Source organism: Cololabis saira, unplaced genomic scaffold (genome assembly GCF_033807715.1).
Source record: "Cololabis saira isolate AMF1-May2022 unplaced genomic scaffold, fColSai1.1 scf044, whole genome shotgun sequence".
Taxonomy (NCBI): Eukaryota; Metazoa; Chordata; class Actinopteri; order Beloniformes; family Belonidae; genus Cololabis; species Cololabis saira.
In genome coordinates, this window is record NW_026906208.1 from 302,366 (window position 1) to 322,500 (window position 20,135).

The 20,135-nt window shown below is 44.6% G+C and overlaps 41 non-coding genes and 3 pseudogenes across 41 annotated transcripts in view; all 44 read left to right on the forward strand.

Moving 5' to 3' along the window:
* Positions 1-67: 67 nt before the first annotated feature.
* LOC133433432 (5S ribosomal RNA) lies at positions 68-186 on the forward strand. The gene has a single exon (XR_009777639.1). It is a non-coding gene; the product is annotated as a 5S ribosomal RNA (ribosomal RNA).
* A 199-nt stretch (positions 187-385) lies between these two features.
* On the forward strand, positions 386-504 carry LOC133433565 (5S ribosomal RNA). Its single transcript, XR_009777766.1, has one exon. It is a non-coding gene; the product is annotated as a 5S ribosomal RNA (ribosomal RNA).
* Positions 505-703: 199 nt separating this feature from the next.
* Positions 704-822, forward strand: LOC133433301 (5S ribosomal RNA). The gene has a single exon (XR_009777512.1). It is a non-coding gene; the product is annotated as a 5S ribosomal RNA (ribosomal RNA).
* A 217-nt stretch (positions 823-1,039) lies between these two features.
* On the forward strand, positions 1,040-1,158 carry LOC133433339 (5S ribosomal RNA). The gene has a single exon (XR_009777550.1). It is a non-coding gene; the product is annotated as a 5S ribosomal RNA (ribosomal RNA).
* Positions 1,159-1,357: 199 nt separating this feature from the next.
* LOC133433180 (5S ribosomal RNA) lies at positions 1,358-1,476 on the forward strand. The gene has a single exon (XR_009777398.1). It is a non-coding gene; the product is annotated as a 5S ribosomal RNA (ribosomal RNA).
* A 217-nt stretch (positions 1,477-1,693) lies between these two features.
* LOC133433181 (5S ribosomal RNA) lies at positions 1,694-1,812 on the forward strand. The gene has a single exon (XR_009777399.1). It is a non-coding gene; the product is annotated as a 5S ribosomal RNA (ribosomal RNA).
* A 193-nt stretch (positions 1,813-2,005) lies between these two features.
* Positions 2,006-2,124, forward strand: LOC133433071 (5S ribosomal RNA; annotated as a pseudogene).
* A 199-nt stretch (positions 2,125-2,323) lies between these two features.
* On the forward strand, positions 2,324-2,442 carry LOC133433041 (5S ribosomal RNA). Its single transcript, XR_009777270.1, has one exon. It is a non-coding gene; the product is annotated as a 5S ribosomal RNA (ribosomal RNA).
* A 199-nt stretch (positions 2,443-2,641) lies between these two features.
* On the forward strand, positions 2,642-2,760 carry LOC133433500 (5S ribosomal RNA). The gene has a single exon (XR_009777705.1). It is a non-coding gene; the product is annotated as a 5S ribosomal RNA (ribosomal RNA).
* A 199-nt stretch (positions 2,761-2,959) lies between these two features.
* Positions 2,960-3,078, forward strand: LOC133433433 (5S ribosomal RNA). The gene has a single exon (XR_009777640.1). It is a non-coding gene; the product is annotated as a 5S ribosomal RNA (ribosomal RNA).
* A 199-nt stretch (positions 3,079-3,277) lies between these two features.
* Positions 3,278-3,396, forward strand: LOC133433567 (5S ribosomal RNA). Its single transcript, XR_009777768.1, has one exon. It is a non-coding gene; the product is annotated as a 5S ribosomal RNA (ribosomal RNA).
* A 199-nt stretch (positions 3,397-3,595) lies between these two features.
* Positions 3,596-3,714, forward strand: LOC133433302 (5S ribosomal RNA). The gene has a single exon (XR_009777513.1). It is a non-coding gene; the product is annotated as a 5S ribosomal RNA (ribosomal RNA).
* Positions 3,715-3,931: 217 nt separating this feature from the next.
* Positions 3,932-4,050, forward strand: LOC133433341 (5S ribosomal RNA). The gene has a single exon (XR_009777551.1). It is a non-coding gene; the product is annotated as a 5S ribosomal RNA (ribosomal RNA).
* A 199-nt stretch (positions 4,051-4,249) lies between these two features.
* On the forward strand, positions 4,250-4,368 carry LOC133433184 (5S ribosomal RNA). Its single transcript, XR_009777401.1, has one exon. It is a non-coding gene; the product is annotated as a 5S ribosomal RNA (ribosomal RNA).
* Positions 4,369-4,585: 217 nt separating this feature from the next.
* LOC133433342 (5S ribosomal RNA) lies at positions 4,586-4,704 on the forward strand. The gene has a single exon (XR_009777552.1). It is a non-coding gene; the product is annotated as a 5S ribosomal RNA (ribosomal RNA).
* Positions 4,705-4,903: 199 nt separating this feature from the next.
* LOC133433185 (5S ribosomal RNA) lies at positions 4,904-5,022 on the forward strand. The gene has a single exon (XR_009777402.1). It is a non-coding gene; the product is annotated as a 5S ribosomal RNA (ribosomal RNA).
* Positions 5,023-5,239: 217 nt separating this feature from the next.
* Positions 5,240-5,358, forward strand: LOC133433303 (5S ribosomal RNA). Its single transcript, XR_009777514.1, has one exon. It is a non-coding gene; the product is annotated as a 5S ribosomal RNA (ribosomal RNA).
* Positions 5,359-5,551: 193 nt separating this feature from the next.
* Positions 5,552-5,670, forward strand: LOC133433072 (5S ribosomal RNA; annotated as a pseudogene).
* Positions 5,671-5,869: 199 nt separating this feature from the next.
* Positions 5,870-5,988, forward strand: LOC133433042 (5S ribosomal RNA). The gene has a single exon (XR_009777271.1). It is a non-coding gene; the product is annotated as a 5S ribosomal RNA (ribosomal RNA).
* Positions 5,989-6,205: 217 nt separating this feature from the next.
* Positions 6,206-6,324, forward strand: LOC133433533 (5S ribosomal RNA). The gene has a single exon (XR_009777736.1). It is a non-coding gene; the product is annotated as a 5S ribosomal RNA (ribosomal RNA).
* Positions 6,325-6,523: 199 nt separating this feature from the next.
* LOC133433419 (5S ribosomal RNA) lies at positions 6,524-6,642 on the forward strand. The gene has a single exon (XR_009777626.1). It is a non-coding gene; the product is annotated as a 5S ribosomal RNA (ribosomal RNA).
* A 217-nt stretch (positions 6,643-6,859) lies between these two features.
* LOC133433186 (5S ribosomal RNA) lies at positions 6,860-6,978 on the forward strand. Its single transcript, XR_009777403.1, has one exon. It is a non-coding gene; the product is annotated as a 5S ribosomal RNA (ribosomal RNA).
* Positions 6,979-7,177: 199 nt separating this feature from the next.
* Positions 7,178-7,296, forward strand: LOC133433450 (5S ribosomal RNA). The gene has a single exon (XR_009777656.1). It is a non-coding gene; the product is annotated as a 5S ribosomal RNA (ribosomal RNA).
* Positions 7,297-13,510: 6,214 nt separating this feature from the next.
* LOC133433216 (5S ribosomal RNA) lies at positions 13,511-13,629 on the forward strand. The gene has a single exon (XR_009777431.1). It is a non-coding gene; the product is annotated as a 5S ribosomal RNA (ribosomal RNA).
* Positions 13,630-13,846: 217 nt separating this feature from the next.
* On the forward strand, positions 13,847-13,965 carry LOC133432939 (5S ribosomal RNA). The gene has a single exon (XR_009777173.1). It is a non-coding gene; the product is annotated as a 5S ribosomal RNA (ribosomal RNA).
* Positions 13,966-14,181: 216 nt separating this feature from the next.
* Positions 14,182-14,300, forward strand: LOC133433492 (5S ribosomal RNA). Its single transcript, XR_009777697.1, has one exon. It is a non-coding gene; the product is annotated as a 5S ribosomal RNA (ribosomal RNA).
* A 199-nt stretch (positions 14,301-14,499) lies between these two features.
* Positions 14,500-14,618, forward strand: LOC133433187 (5S ribosomal RNA). The gene has a single exon (XR_009777404.1). It is a non-coding gene; the product is annotated as a 5S ribosomal RNA (ribosomal RNA).
* A 199-nt stretch (positions 14,619-14,817) lies between these two features.
* Positions 14,818-14,936, forward strand: LOC133433343 (5S ribosomal RNA). Its single transcript, XR_009777553.1, has one exon. It is a non-coding gene; the product is annotated as a 5S ribosomal RNA (ribosomal RNA).
* Positions 14,937-15,153: 217 nt separating this feature from the next.
* LOC133433021 (5S ribosomal RNA) lies at positions 15,154-15,272 on the forward strand. The gene has a single exon (XR_009777252.1). It is a non-coding gene; the product is annotated as a 5S ribosomal RNA (ribosomal RNA).
* Positions 15,273-15,471: 199 nt separating this feature from the next.
* Positions 15,472-15,590, forward strand: LOC133433352 (5S ribosomal RNA). The gene has a single exon (XR_009777562.1). It is a non-coding gene; the product is annotated as a 5S ribosomal RNA (ribosomal RNA).
* Positions 15,591-15,813: 223 nt separating this feature from the next.
* LOC133433353 (5S ribosomal RNA) lies at positions 15,814-15,932 on the forward strand. Its single transcript, XR_009777563.1, has one exon. It is a non-coding gene; the product is annotated as a 5S ribosomal RNA (ribosomal RNA).
* Positions 15,933-16,148: 216 nt separating this feature from the next.
* LOC133433070 (5S ribosomal RNA) lies at positions 16,149-16,267 on the forward strand (annotated as a pseudogene).
* A 223-nt stretch (positions 16,268-16,490) lies between these two features.
* LOC133433354 (5S ribosomal RNA) lies at positions 16,491-16,609 on the forward strand. The gene has a single exon (XR_009777564.1). It is a non-coding gene; the product is annotated as a 5S ribosomal RNA (ribosomal RNA).
* Positions 16,610-16,825: 216 nt separating this feature from the next.
* Positions 16,826-16,944, forward strand: LOC133432931 (5S ribosomal RNA). The gene has a single exon (XR_009777166.1). It is a non-coding gene; the product is annotated as a 5S ribosomal RNA (ribosomal RNA).
* A 199-nt stretch (positions 16,945-17,143) lies between these two features.
* On the forward strand, positions 17,144-17,262 carry LOC133433188 (5S ribosomal RNA). Its single transcript, XR_009777405.1, has one exon. It is a non-coding gene; the product is annotated as a 5S ribosomal RNA (ribosomal RNA).
* A 199-nt stretch (positions 17,263-17,461) lies between these two features.
* On the forward strand, positions 17,462-17,580 carry LOC133433516 (5S ribosomal RNA). Its single transcript, XR_009777720.1, has one exon. It is a non-coding gene; the product is annotated as a 5S ribosomal RNA (ribosomal RNA).
* Positions 17,581-17,797: 217 nt separating this feature from the next.
* Positions 17,798-17,916, forward strand: LOC133433494 (5S ribosomal RNA). Its single transcript, XR_009777699.1, has one exon. It is a non-coding gene; the product is annotated as a 5S ribosomal RNA (ribosomal RNA).
* Positions 17,917-18,115: 199 nt separating this feature from the next.
* On the forward strand, positions 18,116-18,234 carry LOC133433478 (5S ribosomal RNA). Its single transcript, XR_009777682.1, has one exon. It is a non-coding gene; the product is annotated as a 5S ribosomal RNA (ribosomal RNA).
* A 223-nt stretch (positions 18,235-18,457) lies between these two features.
* Positions 18,458-18,576, forward strand: LOC133433318 (5S ribosomal RNA). The gene has a single exon (XR_009777529.1). It is a non-coding gene; the product is annotated as a 5S ribosomal RNA (ribosomal RNA).
* A 216-nt stretch (positions 18,577-18,792) lies between these two features.
* LOC133433297 (5S ribosomal RNA) lies at positions 18,793-18,911 on the forward strand. Its single transcript, XR_009777508.1, has one exon. It is a non-coding gene; the product is annotated as a 5S ribosomal RNA (ribosomal RNA).
* Positions 18,912-19,110: 199 nt separating this feature from the next.
* On the forward strand, positions 19,111-19,229 carry LOC133433189 (5S ribosomal RNA). Its single transcript, XR_009777406.1, has one exon. It is a non-coding gene; the product is annotated as a 5S ribosomal RNA (ribosomal RNA).
* A 199-nt stretch (positions 19,230-19,428) lies between these two features.
* On the forward strand, positions 19,429-19,547 carry LOC133432950 (5S ribosomal RNA). The gene has a single exon (XR_009777184.1). It is a non-coding gene; the product is annotated as a 5S ribosomal RNA (ribosomal RNA).
* A 199-nt stretch (positions 19,548-19,746) lies between these two features.
* On the forward strand, positions 19,747-19,865 carry LOC133433553 (5S ribosomal RNA). Its single transcript, XR_009777755.1, has one exon. It is a non-coding gene; the product is annotated as a 5S ribosomal RNA (ribosomal RNA).
* A 217-nt stretch (positions 19,866-20,082) lies between these two features.
* Positions 20,083-20,135, forward strand: part of LOC133433190 (5S ribosomal RNA) — a 119-nt gene continuing 66 nt past the window's right edge. Inside the window, exon 1 of the ribosomal RNA XR_009777407.1 lies at positions 20,083-20,135. This exon is cut by the window's right edge and continues 66 nt beyond it. This is a non-coding gene — a ribosomal RNA (5S ribosomal RNA).

The window sequence follows — 20,135 nt, forward strand, 5'->3', positions numbered from 1 at the left end:
ATCAATGACTTATATTCTATGACTTATCTTCAACTCCATATAAGAGGTATTTCAAGCTGCAGCTTCTGCTTACGGCCATACCAGCCTGGATGCGCCAGATCTCGTCTGATCTCGGAAGCTAAGCAGGGTCGGGCCTGGTTAGTACTTGGATGGGAGACCGCCTGGGAATACCAGGTGCTGTAAGCTTTTTCAACCAGCAGAGAGCGCTCTCGCTTAATCTACCCACACATATTTCAACGTGGTAACAGCGACAGCTCACGTCCTAAAGTGTTTTGCACATGGTTAAGGCACTTTAACTCCAACAAATAAAACCAACAAATCAATGACTTATATTCTATGACTTATCTTCAACTCCATATAAGAGGTATTTCAAGCTGCAGCTTCTGCTTACAGCCATACCAGCCTGGATGCGCCCGATCTCGTCTGATCTCGGAAGCTAAGCAGGGTCGGGCCTGGTTAGTACTTGGATGGGAGACCGCCAGGGAATACCAGGTGCTGTAACCTTTTTCAACCTGCAGAGAACGCTCTCGCTTAATCTACCCACATATATTTCAACGTGGTAACAGCGACAGCTCACGTCCTAAAGTGTTTTGCACATGGTTAAGGCACTTTAACTCCAACAAATAAAACCAACAAATCAATGACTTATATTCCATGACTTATCTTCAACTCCATATAAGAGGTATTTCAAGCTGCAGCTACTGCTTATGGCCATACCAGCCTGGATGCGCCCGATCTCGTCTGATCTCGGAAGCTAAGCAGGGTCGGGCCTGGTTAGTACTTGGATGGGAGACCGCCTGGGAATACCAGGTGCTGTAAGCATTTTCAACCAGCAGAGAGCACTCTCGCTTAATCTACCCACACATATTTCAACGTGGTAACAGCGACAGCTCACGTCCAAAAGTGTTTTTCACATGGTTAAGGCACTTTAACTCCAACAAATAAACGCTTCTAAATTATTATCACCAACAAATCAATGACTTATATTATATGACTTATCTTCAACTCCATATAAGAGGTATTTCAAGCAGCAGCTTCTGCTTACGGCCATACCAGCCTGGATGCGCCCGATCTCGTCTGATCTCGGAAGCTAAGCAGGGTCGGGCCTGGTTAGTACTTGGATGGGAGACCGCCTGGGAATACCAGGTGCTGTAAGTATTTTCAACCAGCAGAGAGCGCTCTCGCTTAATCTACCCACACATATTTCAACGTGGTAACAGCGACAGCTCACGTCCTAAAGTGTTTTGCACATGGTTAAGGCACTTTAACTCCAACAAATAAAACCAACAAATCAATGACTTATATAATATGACTTATCTTCAACTCCATATAAGAGGTATTTCAAGCTGCAGCTTCTGCTTACGGCCATACCAGCCTGGATGCGCCCGATCTCGTCTGATCTCGGAAGCTAAGCAGGGTCGGGCCTGGTTAGTACTTGGATGGGAGACCGCCTGGGAATACCAGGTGCTGTAAGCTTTTTCAACCAGCAGAGAGCGCTCTCGCTTAATCTACCCACACATATTTCAACGTGGTAACAGCGACAGCTCACGTCCTAAAGTGTTTTTCACATGGTTAAGGCACTTTAACTCCAACAAATATGCGCTTCTAAATTATTATCACCAACAAATCAATGACTTATATTATATGACTTATCTTCAACTCCATATAAGAGGTATTTCAAGCAGCAGCTTCTGCTTACGGCCATACCAGCCTGGATGCGCCCGATCTCGTCTGATCTCGGAAGCTAAGCAGGGTCGGGCCTGGTTAGTACTTGGATGGGAGACCGCCTGGGAATACCAGGTGCTGTAAGCTTTTTCAACCAGCAGAGAGCGCTCTCGCTTAATCTACCCACACATATTTCAACGTGGTAACAGCTCACGTCCTAAAGTGTTTTGCACATGGTTAAGGCACTTTAACTCCAACAAATAAAACCAACAAATCAATGACTTATATTCTATGACTTATCTTCAACTCCATATAAGAGGTATTTCAAGCAGCAGATTCTGCTTACGGCCATACCAGCCTGGATGCGCCCGATCTCGTCTGATCTCGGAAGCTAAGCAGTGTCCGGCCTTGTTAGTACTTGGATGGGAGACCGCCTGGTAATACCAGGTGCTGTAAGCTTTTTCAACCAGCAGAGAGCGCTCTCGCTTAATCTACCCACACATATTTCAACGTGGTAACAGCGACAGCTCACGTCCTAAAGTGTTTTGCACATGGTTAAGGCACTTTAACTCCAACAAATAAAACCAACAAATCAATGACTTATATTCTATGACTTATCTTCAACTCCATATAAGAGGTATGTCAAGCTGCAGCTTCTGCTTACGGCCATACCAGCCTGGATGCGCCAGGTCTCGTCTGATCTCGGAAGCTAAGCAGGGTCGGGCGTGGTTAGTACTTGGATGGGAGACCGCCTGGGAATACCAGGTGCTGTAAGCTTTTTCAACCAGCAGAGAGCGCTCTCGCTTAATCTACCCACACAAATTTCAACGTGGTAACAGCGACAGCTCACGTCCTAAAGTGTTTTGCACATGGTTAAGGCACTTTAACTCCAACAAATAAAACCAACAAATCAATGACTTATATTCTATGACTTATCTTCAACTCCATATAAGAGGTATTTCAAGCTGCAGCTTCAGCTTATGGCCATACCAGCCTGGATGCGCCCGATCTCGCCTGATCTCGGAAGCTAAGCAGGGTCGGGCCTGGTTAGTACTTGGATGGGAGACCGCCTGGGAATACCAGGTGCTGTAAGCTTTTTCAACCAGCAGAGAGCGCTCTCGCTTAATCTACCCACACATATTTCAACGTGGTAACAGCGACAGCTCACGTCCTAAAGTGTTTTGCACATGGTTAAGGCACTTTAACTCCAACAAATAAAACCAACAAATCAATGACTTATATTCTATGACTTATCTTCAACTCCATATAAGAGGTATTTCAAGCTGCAGCTTCTGCTTACGGCCATACCAGCCTGGATGCGCCAGATCTCGTCTGATCTCGGAAGCTAAGCAGGGTCGGGCCTGGTTAGTACTTGGATGGGAGACCGCCTGGGAATACCAGGTGCTGTAAGCTTTTTCAACCAGCAGAGAGCGCTCTCGCTTAATCTACCCACACATATTTCAACGTGGTAACAGCGACAGCTCACGTCCTAAAGTGTTTTGCACATGGTTAAGGCACTTTAACTCCAACAAATAAAACCAACAAATCAATGACTTATATTCTATGACTTATCTTCAACTCCATATAAGAGGTATTTCAAGCTGCAGCTTCTGCTTACAGCCATACCAGCCTGGATGCGCCCGATCTCGTCTGATCTCGGAAGCTAAGCAGGGTCGGGCCTGGTTAGTACTTGGATGGGAGACCGCCAGGGAATACCAGGTGCTGTAACCTTTTTCAACCTGCAGAGAACGCTCTCGCTTAATCTACCCACATATATTTCAACGTGGTAACAGCGACAGCTCACGTCCTAAAGTGTTTTGCACATGGTTAAGGCACTTTAACTCCAACAAATAAAACCAACAAATCAATGACTTATATTCCATGACTTATCTTCAACTCCATATAAGAGGTATTTCAAGCTGCAGCTACTGCTTATGGCCATACCAGCCTGGATGCGCCCGATCTCGTCTGATCTCGGAAGCTAAGCAGGGTCGGGCCTGGTTAGTACTTGGATGGGAGACCGCCTGGGAATACCAGGTGCTGTAAGCATTTTCAACCAGCAGAGAGCACTCTCGCTTAATCTACCCACACATATTTCAACGTGGTAACAGCGACAGCTCACGTCCAAAAGTGTTTTTCACATGGTTAAGGCACTTTAACTCCAACAAATAAACGCTTCTAAATTATTATCACCAACAAATCAATGACTTATATTATATGACTTATCTTCAACTCCATATAAGAGGTATTTCAAGCAGCAGCTTCTGCTTACGGCCATACCAGCCTGGATGCGCCCGATCTCGTCTGATCTCGGAAGCTAAGCAGGGTCGGGCCTGGTTAGTACTTGGATGGGAGACCGCCTGGGAATACCAGGTGCTGTAAGTATTTTCAACCAGCAGAGAGCGCTCTCGCTTAATCTACCCACACATATTTCAACGTGGTAACAGCGACAGCTCACGTCCTAAAGTGTTTTGCACATGGTTAAGGCACTTTAACTCCAACAAATAAAACCAACAAATCAATGACTTATATAATATGACTTATCTTCAACTCCATATAAGAGGTATTTCAAGCTGCAGCTTCTGCTTACGGCCATACCAGCCTGGATGCGCCCGATCTCGTCTGATCTCGGAAGCTAAGCAGGGTCGGGCCTGGTTAGTACTTGGATGGGAGACCGCCTGGGAATACCAGGTGCTGTAAGCTTTTTCAACCAGCAGAGAGCGCTCTCGCTTAATCTACCCACACATATTTCAACGTGGTAACAGCGACAGCTCACGTCCTAAAGTGTTTTTCACATGGTTAAGGCACTTTAACTCCAACAAATATGCGCTTCTAAATTATTATCACCAACAAATCAATGACTTATATTATATGACTTATCTTCAACTCCATATAAGAGGTATTTCAAGCAGCAGCTTCTGCTTACGGCCATACCAGCCTGGATGCGCCCGATCTCGTCTGATCTCGGAAGCTAAGCAGGGTCGGGCCTGGTTAGTACTTGGATGGGAGACCGCCTGGGAATACCAGGTGCTGTAAGTATTTTCAACCAGCAGAGAGCGCTCTCGCTTAATCTACCCACACATATTTCAACGTGGTAACAGCGACAGCTCACGTCCTAAAGTGTTTTGCACATGGTTAAGGCACTTTAACTCCAACAAATAAAACCAACAAATCAATGACTTATATAATATGACTTATCTTCAACTCCATATAAGAGGTATTTCAAGCTGCAGCTTCTGCTTACGGCCATACCAGCCTGGATGCGCCCGATCTCGTCTGATCTCGGAAGCTAAGCAGGGTCGGGCCTGGTTAGTACTTGGATGGGAGACCGCCTGGGAATACCAGGTGCTGTAAGCTTTTTCAACCAGCAGAGAGCGCTCTCGCTTAATCTACCCACACATATTTCAACGTGGTAACAGCGACAGCTCACGTCCTAAAGTGTTTTTCACATGGTTAAGGCACTTTAACTCCAACAAATATGCGCTTCTAAATTATTATCACCAACAAATCAATGACTTATATTATATGACTTATCTTCAACTCCATATAAGAGGTATTTCAAGCTGCAGCTTCAGCTTACGGCCATACCAGCCTGAATGCGCCCGATCTCGTCTGATCTCGGAAGCTAAGCAGGGTCGGGCCTGGTTAGTACTTGGATGGGAGACCGCATGGGAATATCAGGTGCTGTAAGCTTTTTCAACCAGCAGAGAGCGCTCTCGCTTAATCTACCCACACATATTTCAACGTGGTAACAGCTCACGTCCTAAAGTGTTTTGCACATGGTTAAGGCACTTTAACTCCAACAAATAAAACCAACAAATCAATGACTTATATTCTATGACTTATCTTCAACTCCATATAAGAGGTATTTCAAGCAGCAGATTCTGCTTACGGCCATACCAGCCTGGATGCGCCCGATCTCGTCTGATCTCGGAAGCTAAGCAGTGTCCGGCCTTGTTAGTACTTGGATGGGAGACCGCCTGGTAATACCAGGTGCTGTAAGCTTTTTCAACCAGCAGAGAGCGCTCTCGCTTAATCTACCCACACATATTTCAACGTGGTAACAGCGACAGCTCACGTCCTAAAGTGTTTTGCACATGGTTAAGGCACTTTAACTCCAACAAATAAAACCAACAAATCAATGACTTATATTCTATGACTTATCTTCAACTCCATATAAGAGGTATGTCAAGCTGCAGCTTCTGCTTACGGCCATACCAGCCTGGATGCGCCAGGTCTCGTCTGATCTCGGAAGCTAAGCAGGGTCGGGCGTGGTTAGTACTTGGATGGGAGACCGCCTGGGAATACCAGGTGCTGTAAGCTTTTTCAACCAGCAGAGAGCGCTCTCGCTTAATCTACCCACACAAATTTCAACGTGGTAACAGCGACAGCTCACGTCCTAAAGTGTTTTGCACATGGTTAAGGCACTTTAACTCCAACAAATAAGCGCTTCTAAATTATTATCACCAACAAATCAATGACTTATATTATATGACTTATCTTCAACTCCATATAAGAGGTATTTCAAGCTGCAGCTTCAGCTTACGGCCATACCAGCCTGGATGCGCCCGATCTCGTCTGATCTCGGAAGCTAAGCAGGGTCGGGCCTGGTTAGTACTTGGATGGGAGACGGCCTGGGAATACCAGGTGCTGTAAGCTTTTTCAACCAGCAGAGAGCGCTCTCGCTTAATCTACCCACACATATTTCAACATGGTAACAGCTACAGCTCACGTCCTAAAGGGTTTTGCACATGGTTAAGGCACTTTAACTCCAACAAATAAAACCAACAAATCAATGACTTATATTCTATGACTTATCTTCAACTCCATATAAGAGGTATTTCAAGCTGCAGCTTCTGCTTACGGCCATACCAGCCTGGATGCGACCGATCTCGTCTGATCTCGGAAGCTAAGCAGGGTCGGGCCTGGTTAGTACTTGGATGGGAGACCGCCTGGGAATACCAGGTGCTGTAAGCTTTTTCAACCAGCAGAGAACGCTCTCGCTTAATCTAGCCACACATATTTCAACGTGGTAACAGCGACAGCTCACGTCCTAAAGTGTTTTGCACATGGTTAAGGCACTTTAACTCCAACAAATAAGCGCTTCTAAATTATTATCACCAACAAATCAATGACTCATATTATATGACTTATCTTCAACTCCATATAAGAGGTATTTCAAGCTGCAGCTTCTGCTTACGGCCATACCAGCCTGGATGCGCCCGATCTCGTCTGATCTCGGAAGCTAAGCAGGGTCGGGCCTGGTTAGTACTTGGATGGGAGACCGCCTGGGAATACCAGGTGCTGTAAGCTTTTTCAACCTGCAGAGAGCGCTCTCGCTTAATCTACCCACACATATTTCAACGTGGTAACAGCGACAGCTCACGTCCTAAAGTGTTTTGCACATGGTTAAGGCACTTTAACTCCAACAAATAAAACCAACAAATCAATGACTTATATGCTATGACTTATCTTCAACTCCATATAAGAGGTATTTCAAGCTGCAGCTTCTGCTTACGGCCATACCAGCCTGGATGTGCCCGATCTCGTCTGATCTCGGAAGCTAAGCAGGGTCGGGCCTGGTTAGTACTTGGATGGGAGACCGACTGGGAATACCAGGTGCTGTAAGCTTTTTCAACCTGCAGAGAGCGCTCTCGCTTAATCTACCCACACATATTTCAACGTGGTAACAGCGACAGCTCACGTCCTAAAGGGTTTTGCACATGGTTAAGGCACTTTAACTCCAACAAATAAGCGCTTCTAAATTATTATCACCAACAAATCAATGACTTATATTATATGACTTATCTTCAACTCCATATAAGAGGTATTTCAAGCTGCAGCTTCTGCTAACGGCCATACCAGCCTGGATGCGCTCTGACTTCCTGTTTGTGCAGGAAGTGTGACGTGGCAGTTTGTTTGAGCAAGACACCAGGGAGCACGTGGTGGAGGAAGGAGAAGGAAAGATCAGGCCACAAACCTCCTGAAAAGAGAGTGGAGGAACCACCTCCCCCCCCCCCAGCAGCTTCGCTGTTTGGGGGGAGTTTGTAACGGACGGACGACATGGCTTTGAACAATGGCAAACGGAATGCAGACAATGAGAAGGTCGACCGAACCTATGAGAAGGATCTGACTATTGAGGTGGAAATAGAGGGGGAGGACAAACTTTCGACAATGGATTTGCTGAGGATAACAAAAGAGAAATGCGGAATAGTAATTGGGTGCAGGTTCAAGACGCCCCGGAAGTACGAACTGACTATGAAAGATGCGGCTGGGAAAGAAAGATTAATGGAGGGTTTGAGAGTCGGAAACAATACGATCACCGCCAGAGAGATAAACAACATCGAGATGGTGGTATCATTCATGTCGTTGCCAGTTTACATCACGGACGGAGAAATTCTGGACAAACTGGCACTTTGGGGTGTGTCTGCCGTCTCCCCTATAAAGAGGAGGGTGTGGCCTGGGACTGACATCGCGGAAGGCACTCGCTTTGTCAGAGTGAGATTCCCCTAGGGAGTATCATCGCTGCCTTACTCCACAAAGTTCGAAACATTACAGGGCATGGATCACTTTAGAATGATCCATGACAAACAAGTTAAAGTGTGTAGACTGTGCATCCAACCGGGACACATTATGAGGGAGTGTCCGGACTTCCACTGCTATAAATGCCTGAAACAAGGACACTTTGCGAGGGAGTGCGTGGAGGAGTTCCATGCAGAAGTTGATGAGGAGGAGGAGGTGGAAGAGGAGATGAGGGAAGCACTGGCAGGGGACGGAGATGAACGGGAGGAGACCCCGTCACCGGCCGAGAGGGAGCAGGAGAGGGAGAAGCTGCTGGCTGAGGGAGTGGAGACGGAGGATGGGCGTGGCCCCCAGACTGCGGAGCCGGAGGCGGTCGGAAGGCTGGAGGTGAGCCGCAGCGCAGCTGCGCCCCATCAGTCCATGGAGGACGTGGGTATCGGGAGCAGCATGGACGAAGTGATGATGGAGGGAATCGGCTCGTCGGTGGAGGAGAATATTGGGGGGGAGGTGGTTGTGGTTCCACCACCCGATGTCCATGCCACTCGCCCCAGGGACAGATCCCCTCATTCGGCAGGCGCCAGAGTCGGCAGTGATCGCACGGGGGGGGTCCTGACGAGGGGAAGAGGTAGAGCCGGCAGCGGAGTCAGGACCAGAGGGGGTCTTTCCTCTAGTTCTGTACCTGTGAGGGATGAGAACCTGGCAGGAAGTGAACCAGCTGATGACTCCCAGGTATCACTTGAATCTTCTGAGGGGGAGGACACAGATCTCAGTGCGGTATTTATTAACAAATTGAAGAGGAAGGCGAAAGTGAAGAAGGGGTTAAGTGTGAAAAAATAGTGTTTATGGGTTCTTGTCTATATATTTTGCTTGAGTTTTGTTCATTTCTCTTTTTCTTTTTTTCATCATGACGTTAAGTTTTTCTTCTCTAAACGCCAATGGCTTGAGAACAGGAAATAAGTTACAAAGGGTGATCAATTTATGTAGCACAGACATCATATGTCTGCAAGAAACACGATGGGATGAGGAGGTGGTGAAAATGGTAAGGAAATTTTGGCCAGGGCTTCTTTTTTATAGTAACGGAACTACGACTGCAAGGGGGGTGGCAATACTTTTCAAAAGAAATACAGCATCCAATGTGAAACAGTGCCACATGGACACAGAGGGAAGAGTGGTGGGGATCGAATTTTATGTGCAGAATGTTTTCTTTAAGTTATTTTGTGTTTATGCCCCCAACATAGAGAAGGACAGGAATCTTTTTTTCGATAGTCTTGAGCCTTGCTACACGGGAAACTGTATCATTATAGGGGATATGAATGTCTGGTTAGATAGACTAGATGCATCAAAAAACACTATGTTTGGGACTGATGCATCTAGGAGGAAGCTGCTGATGCTGAATGGGATGTATGATATTATAGATAAATGGAGGTGGGAAAACCCTGATAAGAGGGAGTTCTCCCGACGACAGGTGGTATTGGGTGTATTAAAGCAAAGTAGAATTGATATGTGTCTAGTAGCGAAAAGTATAATGAACTATGTCGGCACACTAACATATAATTTTAATACCATAAGTGACCACGCAAACCTCATGGGGACGATAAAAGTAGGGGAAAGAGGGAGGGGTGGGGGAGTATGGTGCCTTAATAATAGCTTGCTTAGGGATAATAAATATAAACATAGGATACGAGAATATTTAAAAGCCATGTCCGACAATCAAGGCATGTTAGATGATACGGGTCGATGGTGGGAACAAGTTAAAAAAGGAATTAAGGCAATAAGCCTTAAATATGCTAAACACAAGAATGCATATAAAAAGAGAAGGGTAAAAGAAATAAAACTATTAATAGATACTGAACTAGAGAGGGCAGATAATGATGCCGGTTGGAAAGTGGACAACTTATTGAAGTTAAAACATACGCTCCATACATATGAAGTAGAAGATTGTGATGGCGCTATTATTCGAAGCAAAGCCAGATACGCTGTGGAGGGGGAAAAAAACACAGCTTTCTTTCTGGGAATGGAAAGACAGAAACAAGAAAAGAATTATATAGATGAACTTGAAAAAGATAATGGTGATCGGGTGAATGACATTACGGAAATCTGCAGTGTGGTTGAAGACTATTACAGATGCCTCTTTACGGAGGAGGAAAATGATGATGAGTGCATGAAAAGAATACTTGACACTGTGTCCGCAAAGCTCTCCAGTGAGCATGCTGATTGCTGCGACAGGGATATAACGACTCAGGAAGTGATGGAAGCTATAATGGGTGGAAAGTCCAATAAGAGCCCCGGCTCCGATGGCCTGACCTACGAGTTCTATAAAGAGTTCATTGATTTTTTAGCCCCCATCTTGGTGACTGTAATACAGAATATTGAAAGAACACAGCAAGTACCTCATTCCATGACACTCAGCATCATCACGATCATATATAAAAATAAAGGTAGCAAACTCAAATTAGAAAACTTCAGACCCATCAGTCTGCTAAACACAGACTACAAAATATTGGCAAAAGTGTTGGGCAGTAGAATCGGGAAAATAATAAATACAATTGTGGCACCGACACAGGCATATGGGATACCGGGTAGGGACATCAGCGACACCATAATAACAGTTAGAGATGTAATTCATCATATGAACACGAACGGAGAAGGAGGGATTGTTTTGGGGGTCGACCTAAATAAAGCTTTTGACCGAGTAAATCACAATTTTCTCCTCAGCACTTTAAAACGGTTTGGGTTTGGAAGTAGAATGATTACGTGGGTTGAATTACTATACAAAAACGCAAAGAGCCAAGTCAAGTGCAATGGGTTCCTAACAAACACTTTTCCATTACAGCGTTCTGTTAGGCAGGGATGTCCCATGTCCTCCCTCCTATATAGTTTATCTGTTGAACCCTTAGCAACGTTCATAAATAGTAACAATAACATTAGGGGGATTGAACTACCGGGAGGAGGGAGGGTTACCATGTTGCAATACGCAGATGATACAACAATAACAGTTCAGAATGCAGACAGTGTACAAGAGGTAATAAACCATATTGAGATTTATGGCAGAGCGTCTGGGGCGAAAATTAACATAGGGAAATCGGAAATTCTATATGTGGGTAAGGACAATAATAACCGGTGCAAACTCAACTTTAAAATAGCAGAAGACCAGATCAAAGTATTGGGGATTTATCTAGGAGTGAATGAGAAGGCAGCCAGAGATTATACGTGGACAGGGGTAATAAATAGAATAAAAAGAACAATTAATTATTGGAAATTAAGAAGCTTGAAACTAAAAGGCAAGATTATTATAATAAATGCTTTGCTGATGTCAAAACTGATACATTTTATAGCGACTATAGATATGCCGGAGTGGGTGGTGAAAGAGTTAAACTCTATCATTTCTCTTTTTCTTTGGGATGGTAAGGGAGTGAGAATATCTCACCAGACATTAATGGCTGGGTATGAGGAGGGAGGGCTTAAGTTGGTAAATATTGAAATAAAAAAGAAGGCAATTAGGATAAAGACGATTGTTAAATATTTGTATGATAAGGTAGATTATGCGTGGAAACGTTTCTTCAGGCAATATATACATAAGGCTGGGAAGTGCGAAGAATATGGTCTCTTGATGGCTTTAAAAAAACATATGCACGAAGGCATCCCGGAGTTCTATAGGGAGGTGTTCAGTGCCTGGGCTGCATTTTTGCCACAGATAGACTATGACTGCACAGATATAAATATGGTTATCAATAACCCCATCTTCTTAAATAACAAAATGTTAAATCATGATAACACACTCTATAATGCTATCTTTTTTAGAGCTGGGATAAGACAAGTTAAAAACATAATGTATGAGGTAATGCCTGGCCTCCTGCCAGAGCATTCAATTGTGGATATGATCAGACATGCTGATTTTGATGATCATGATATTAAAAGAGGAACTATTATTAATACATATGATAAAATCAAAAGCAGTATGAACATGGAATGGATAGCGAGGATAAATAGTGATGACGAAAAAAGGACGGAGGGGGATTGGCCGGAGCTGTATATAGAAAGAGAGAATTATAGGATCTGCTTGAGTAAACTGAAGGTGAAGATTGTATATGGCATAATGTTGGAAAAAGTCTTAAAGAGGCCTGCCTCGGATACAATGTGGAAGGAGAAATATGTGGGAATGAACATAGATGACATATGGCGTAGTAGAATAAAATATAATAGTATAGAATGTGAAGATAATGATTTTAAAATAAAGCATAATAGGATATTTACCAAGATAATATTGCATCAAATAAATAAAAATTTGAGTAGAATGTGTGATGTGTGTATGAACGGGGAGGAAGATTTCTTTCATTTATTTTTGGATTGTACTTGTTTGGTTCAGTTTTTCGACAGGTTGAAACACACTTTGGTCGAGCATTGGGGAAGTAAATTCATACATAGATTTCATTGGGAACAACTCCTTTTGTTTGGTACAAGTGTTAAAAGCAAAGTTATAAATACCAACCTGCTCAATTTTGTTTTAAGTCACGCTAGACTGGCAATCAGGCTGAGGAGAAACTACTCCAACTTTGAAGGAAAGATGGTGGATGTTTGGGTGATTTTCAAATCAATTTTAAAGAAGGACTTACATCTGGTTTTGAAATATAGTAAAACAGCCTTTGTTGATGCTTTTGTTGACGGAAATAAGTTGGTTGAAGTAACAGAGGGAGACAAGTTGATACTCCACATCTGAAGGGTCTTCATTGGAAGCTATTTTGCGTGTTTCCTTTCTTCTTTGAATCCCTATGTTGAGGGCATCATAATGTGTTTCTATTTCCTTTGGTTTGGGAGTATGTTTTGGTTTTGGGTACGACGCTGTGCATGTGACAATTTACTTGGAGATTTGATTGTTGTATGTTTTCGGAAAAGGAAATGTTTTGACTTGATACTGTGACGAAATGGTAGAAGATTTTGACTGTATAACAATGTTGTAAACCACTTTTCTTGTATACATTTTCATAATAAAAGAAAAAAAAAAAAAAAAAGATGCGCCCGATCTCGTCTGATCTCGGAAGCTAAGCAGGGTCGGGCCTGGTTAGTACTTGGATGGGAGACCGCCTGGGAATACCAGGTGCTGTAAGCTTTTTCAACCAGCAGAGAGCGCTCTCGCTTAATCTACCCACACATATTTCAACGTGGTAACAGCGACAGCTCACGCCCTAAAGTGTTTTGCACATGGTTAAGGCACTTTAACTCCAACAAATAAGCGCTTCTAAATTATTATCACCAACAAATCAATGACTTGTATTATATACTTATCTTCAACTCCATATAAGAAGTATTTCAAGCTACAGCTTCAGCTTACGGCCATACCAGCCTGGATGCGCCCGATCTCGTCTGATCTCGGAAGCTAAGCAGGGTCGGGCCTGGTTAGTACTTGGATGGGAGACCGCCTGGGAATACCAGGTGCTGTAAGCATTTTCAACCAGCAGAGAGCGCTCTCGCTTAATCTACCCACACATATTTCAACGTGGTAACAGCGACAGCTCACGCCCTAAAGTGTTTTGCACATGGTTAAGGCACTTTAACTCCAACAAATAAGCGCTTCTAAATTATTATCACCAACAAATCAATGACTTATATTATATGACTTATCTTCAACTCCATATAAGAGGTATTTCAAGCTGCAGCTTCTGCTAACGGCCATACCAGCCTGGATGCGCCCGATCTCGTCTGATCTCGGAAGCTAAGCAGGGTCGGGCCTGGTTAGTACTTGGATGGGGGACGGCCTGGGAATACCAGGTGCTGTAAGCTTTTTCAACCAGCAGAGAGCGCTCTCGCTTAATCTACCCACACATATTTCAACGTGGTAACAGCGACAGCTCACGCCCTAAAGTGTTTTGCACATGGTTAAGGCACTTTAACTCCAACAAATAAGCGCTTCTAAATTATTATCACCAACAAATCAATGACTTGTATTATAAACTTATCTTCAACTCCATATAAGAAGTATTTCAAGCTGCAGCTTCAGCTTACGGCCATACCAGCCTGGATGCGCCCAATCTCGTCTGATCTCGGAAGCTAAGCAGGGTCGGGCCTGGTTAGTACTTGGATGGGAGACCGCCTGGGAATACCAGGTGCTGTAAGCTTTTTCAACCAGCAGAGAGCGCTCTCGCTTAATCTACCCACACATATTTCAACGTGGTAAGAGCGACAGCTCACGTCCTAAAGTGTTTTGCACATGGTTAAGGCACTTTAACTCCAACAAATAAAACCAACAAATCAATGACTTATATTCTATGACTTATCTTCAACTCCATATCAGAGGTATTTCAAGCTGCAGCTTCTGCTTACGGCCATACCAGCCTGGATGCGCCCGATCTCGTCTGATCTCGGAAGCTAAGCAGGGTCGGGCCTGGTTAGTACTTGGATGGGAGACCGCCTGGGAATACCAGGTGCTGTAAGCTTTTTCAACCAGCAGAGAACGGTCTCGCTTAATCTAGCCACACATATTTCAACGTGGTAACAGCGACAGCTCACGTCCTAAAGTGTTTTGCACATGGTTAAGGCACTTTAACTCCAACAAATAAAACCAACAAATCAATGACTTATATTCTATGACTTATCTTCAACTCCATATAAGAGGTATTTCAAGCTGCAGCTTCTACTTACGGCCATACCAGCCTGGATGCGCCCGATCTCGTCTGATCTCGGAAGCTAAGCAGGGTCGGGCCTGGTTAGTACTTGGATGGGAGACCGCCTGGGAATACCAGGTGCTGTAAGCTTTTTCAACCAGCAGAGAGCGCTCTCGCTTAATCTACCCACACATATTTCAACGTGGTAACAGCGACAGCTCACGTCCTAAAGTGTTTTGCACATGGTTAAGGCACTTTAACTCCAACAAATAAGTGCTTCTATATTATTATCACCAACAAATCAATGACTTATATTATATGACTTATCTTCAACTCCATATAAGAGGTATTTCAAGCCGCAGCTTCAGCTTACGGCCATACCAGCCTGGATGCGTGCGATCTCGTCTGATCTCGGAAGCTAAGCAGCGTCGGGCCTGGTTAGTACTTGGATGGGAGACCGCCTGGGAATACCAGGTGCTGTAAGCTTTTTCAACCAGCAGAGAGCGCTCTCGCTTAATCTACCCACACATATTTCAACGTGGTAACAGCGACAGCTCACGTCCTAAAGTGTTTTGCACATGGTTAAGGCACTTTAACTCCAACAAATAAAACCAACAAATCAATGACTTATATTCTATGACTTATCTTCAACTCCATATAAGAGGTATTTCAAGCTGCAGCTTCTGCTTACGGCCATACCAGCCTGGATGCGCCTGATCACGTCTGATCTCGGAAGCTAAGCAGGGTTGGGCCTGTTTAGTACTTGGATGGGAGACCGCCTGGGAATAGCAGGTGCTGTAAGCTTTTTCAACCAGCAGAGAACGCTCTCGCTTAATCTACCCACACATATTTCAACGTGGTAACAGCGACAGCTCACGTCCAAAAGTGTTTTTCACATGGTTAAGGCACTTTAACTCCAACAAATAAGCGCTTCTAAATTATTATCACCAACAAATCAATGACTTATATTATATGACTTATCTTCAACTCCATATAAGAGGTATTTCAAGCTGCAGCTTCAGCTTCAGCTTACGGCCATACCAGCCTGGATGCGCCCGATCTCGTCTGATCTCGGAAGCTAAGCAGGGTCGGGCCTGGTTAGTACTTGGATGGGAGATCGCCTGGGAATACCAGGTGCTGTAAGCTTTTTCAACCAGCAGAGAGCGCTCTCGCTTAATCTACCCACACATATTTCAACGTGGTAACAGCGACAGCTCACGTCCTAAAGTGTTTTGCACATGGTTAAGGCACCTTAACTCCAACAAATAAGCGCTTCTAAATTATTATCACCAACAAATCAATGACTTGTATTATATACTTATCTTCAACTCCATATAAGAAGTATTTCAAGCTGCAGCTTCAGCTTACGGCCATACCAGCCTGGATGCGCCTGATCACGTCTGATCAAGGAAGCTATGCAGGGTCGGGCCTGGTTAGTACTTGGATGGGAGACCGCCTGGGAATACCAGGTGCTGTAAGCTTTTTCAACCAGCAGAGAGCGCTCTCGCTTAATCTACCCACACATATTTCAACGTGGTAACAGCGACAGCTCACGTCCAAAAGTGTTTTTCACATGGTTAAGGCACTTTAACTCCAACAAATAAGCGCTTCTAAATTATTATCACCAACAAATCAATGACTTATATTATATGACTTATCTTCAACTCCATATAAGAGGTATTTCAAGCTGCAGCTTCAGCTTCAGCTTACGGCCATACCAGCCTGGATGCGCCCGATCTCGTCTGATCTCGGAAGCTAAGCAGGGTCGGGCCTGGTTAGTACTTGGATGGGAGATCGCCTGGGAATACCAGGTGCTGTAAGCTTTTTCAACTAGCAGAGAGCGCTCTCGCTTAATCTACCCACACATATTTCAACGTGGTAACAGCGACAGCTCACGTCCTAAAGTGTTTTGCACATGGTTAAGGCACCTTAACTCCAACAAATAAGCGCTTCTAAATTATTATCACCAACAAATCAATGACTTGTATTATATACTTATCTTCAACTCCATATAAGAAGTATTTCAAGCTGCAGCTTCAGCTTACGGCCATACCAGCATGGATGTGCTCGATCTCGTCTGATCTCGGAAGCTAAGCAGGGTCGGGCCTGGTTAGTACTTGGATGGGAGACCGCCTGGGAATACCAGGTGCTGTAAGCTTTTTCAACCAGCAGAGAGCGCTCTCGCTTAATCTACCCACACATATTTCAACATGGTAAGAGCGACAGCTCACGTCCTAAAGTGTTTTGCACATGGTTAAGGCTCTTTAACTCCAACAAATAAAACCAACAAATCAATGACTTATATTCTATGACTTATCTTCAACTCCATATCAGAGGTATTTCAAGCTGCAGCTTCTGCTTACGGCCATACCAGCCTGGATGCGCCCGATCTCGTCTGATCTCGGAAGCTAAGCAGGGTCGGGCCTGGTTAGTACTTGGATGGGAGACCGCCTGGGAATACCAGGTGCTGTAAGCTTTTTCAACCAGCAGAGAACGGTCTCGCTAAATCTAGCCACACATATTTCAACGTGGTAACAGCGACAGCTCACGTCCTAAAGTGTTTTGCACATGGTTAAGGCACTTTATCTCCAACAAATAAAACCAACAAATCAATGACTTATATTCTATGACTTATCTTCAACTCCATATAAGAGGTATTTCAAGCTGCAGCTTCTGCTTACGGCCATACCAGCCTGGATGCGCCCGATCTCGTCTGATCTCGGAAGCTAAGCAGGGTCGGGCCTTGTTAGTACTTGGATGGGAGACCGCCTGGGAATACCAGGTGCTGTAAGCTTTTTCAACCAGCAGAGAGCGCTCACGCTTAATCTACCCACACATATTTCAACGTGGTAACAGCGACAGCTCACGTCCTAAAGTGTTTTGCACATGGTTAAGGCACTTTAACTCCAACAAATAAGCGCTTCTAAATTATTATCACCAACAAATCAATGACTTGTATTATATGACTTATCTTCAACTCCATATAAGAAGTATTTCAAGCTGCAGCTTCAGCTTACGGCCATACCAGCCTTGATGCGCCCGATCTCGTCTGATCTCGGAAGCTAAGCAGGGTCGGGCCTGGTTCGTACTTGGATGGGAGACCGCCTGGGAATACCAGGTGCTGTAAGCTTTTTCAACCAGCAGAGAGCGCTCTCGCTTAATCTACCCAAACATATTTCAACGTGGTAACAGCGACAGCTCACGTCCTAAAGTGTTTTGCACATGGTTAAGGCACTTTAACTCCAACAAATAAAACCAACAAATCAATGACTTATATTCTATGACTTATCTTCAACTCCATATAAGAGGTATTTCAAGCTGCAGCTTCTGCTTACGGCCATACCAGCCTGGATGCGCCTGATCTCGTCTGATCTCGGAAGCTAAGCAGGGTTGGGCCTGGTTAGTACTTGGATGGGAGACCGCCTGGGAATAGCAGGTGCTGTAAGCTTTTTCAACCAGCAGAGAACGCTCTCGCTTAATCTACCCACACATATTTCAACGTGGTAACAGCGACAGCTCACGTCCAAAAGTGTTTTTCACATGGTTAAGGCACTTTAACTCCAACAAATAAGCGCTTCTAAATTATTATCACCAACAAATCAATGACTTATATTATATGACTTATCTTCAACTCCATATAAGAGGTATTTCAAGCTGCAGCTTCAGCTTCAGCTTACGGCCATACCAGCCTGGATGCGCCTGATCTCGTCTGATCTCGGAAGCTAAGCAGGGTCGGGCCTGGTTAGTACTTGGATGGGAGACCGCCTGGGAATACCAGGTGCTGTAAGCTTTTTCAACCAGCAGAGAGCGCTCTCGCTTAATCTACCCACACATATTTCAACGTGGTAACAGCGACAGCTCACGTCCTAAAGTGTTTTGCACATGGTTAAGGCACTTTAACTCCAACAAATAAGCGCTTCTAAATTATTATCACCAACAAATCAATGACTTGTATTATATACTTATCTTCAACTCCATATAAGAAGTATTTCAAGCTGCAGCTTCAGCTTACGGCCATACCAGCCTGGATGTGCCCGATCTCGTCTGATCTCGGAAGCTAAGCAGGGTCGGGCCTGGTTAGTACTTGGATGGGAGACCGCCTGGGAATACCAGGTGCTGTAAGCTTTTTCAACCAGCAGAGAGCGCTCTCGCTTAATCTACCCACACATATTTCAACATGGTAAGAGCGACAGCTCACGTCCTAAAGTGTTTTGCACATGGTTAAGGCTCTTTAACTCCAACAAATAAAACCAACGTATCAATGACTTATATTCTATGACTTATCTTCAACTCCATATCAGAGGTATTTCAAGCTGCAGCTTCTGCTTACGGCCATACCAGCCTGGATGCGCCCGATCTCGTCTGATCTCGGAAGCTAAGCAGGGTCGGGCCTGGTTAGTACTTGGATGGGAGACCGCCTGGGAATACCAGGTGCTGTAAGCTTTTTCAACCAGCAGAGAACGGTCTCGCTTAATCTAGCCACACATATTTCAACGTGGTAACAGCGACAGCTCACGTCCTAAAGTGTTTTGCACATGGTTAAGGCACTTTAACTCCAACAAATAAATCCAACAAATCAATGACTTATATTCTATGACTTATCTTCAACTCCATATAAGAGGTATTTCAAGCTGCAGCTTCTGCTTACGGCCATACCAGCCTGGATGCGCCCGATCTTGTCTGATCTCGGAAGCTAAGCAGGGTCGGGCCTTGTTAGTACTTGGATGGGAGACCGCCTGGGAATACCAGGTGCTGTAAGCTTTTTCAACCAGCAGAGAGCGCTCACGCTTAATCTACCCACACATATTTCAACGTGGTAACAGCGGCAGCTCACGTCCTAAAGTGTTTTGCACATGGTTAAGGCACTTTAACTCCAACAAATAAAACCAACAAATCAATGACTTATATTCTATGACTTATCTTCAACTCCATATAAGAGGTATTTCAAGCAGCAGCTTCTGCTTACGGCCATACCAGCCTGGATGCGCCCGATCTCGTCTGATCTCGGAAGCTAAGCAGGGTCGGGCCTGGTTAGTACTTGGATGGGAGACAGCCTGGGAATACCAGGTGCTGTAAGCTTTTTCAACCAGCAGAGAACGCTCTCGCTTAATCTACCCACACATATTTCAACGTGGTAACAGCGACAGCTCACGTCCTAAAGTGTTTTGCACATGGTTAAGGCACTTTAACTCCAACAAATAAGCGCTTCTAAATTATTATCACCAACAAATCAATGACTTGTATTATATGACTTATCTTCAACTCCATATAAGAAGTATTTCAAGCTGCAGCTTCAGCTTACGGCCATACCAGCCTGGATGCGCCCGATCTCGTCTGATCTCGGAAGCT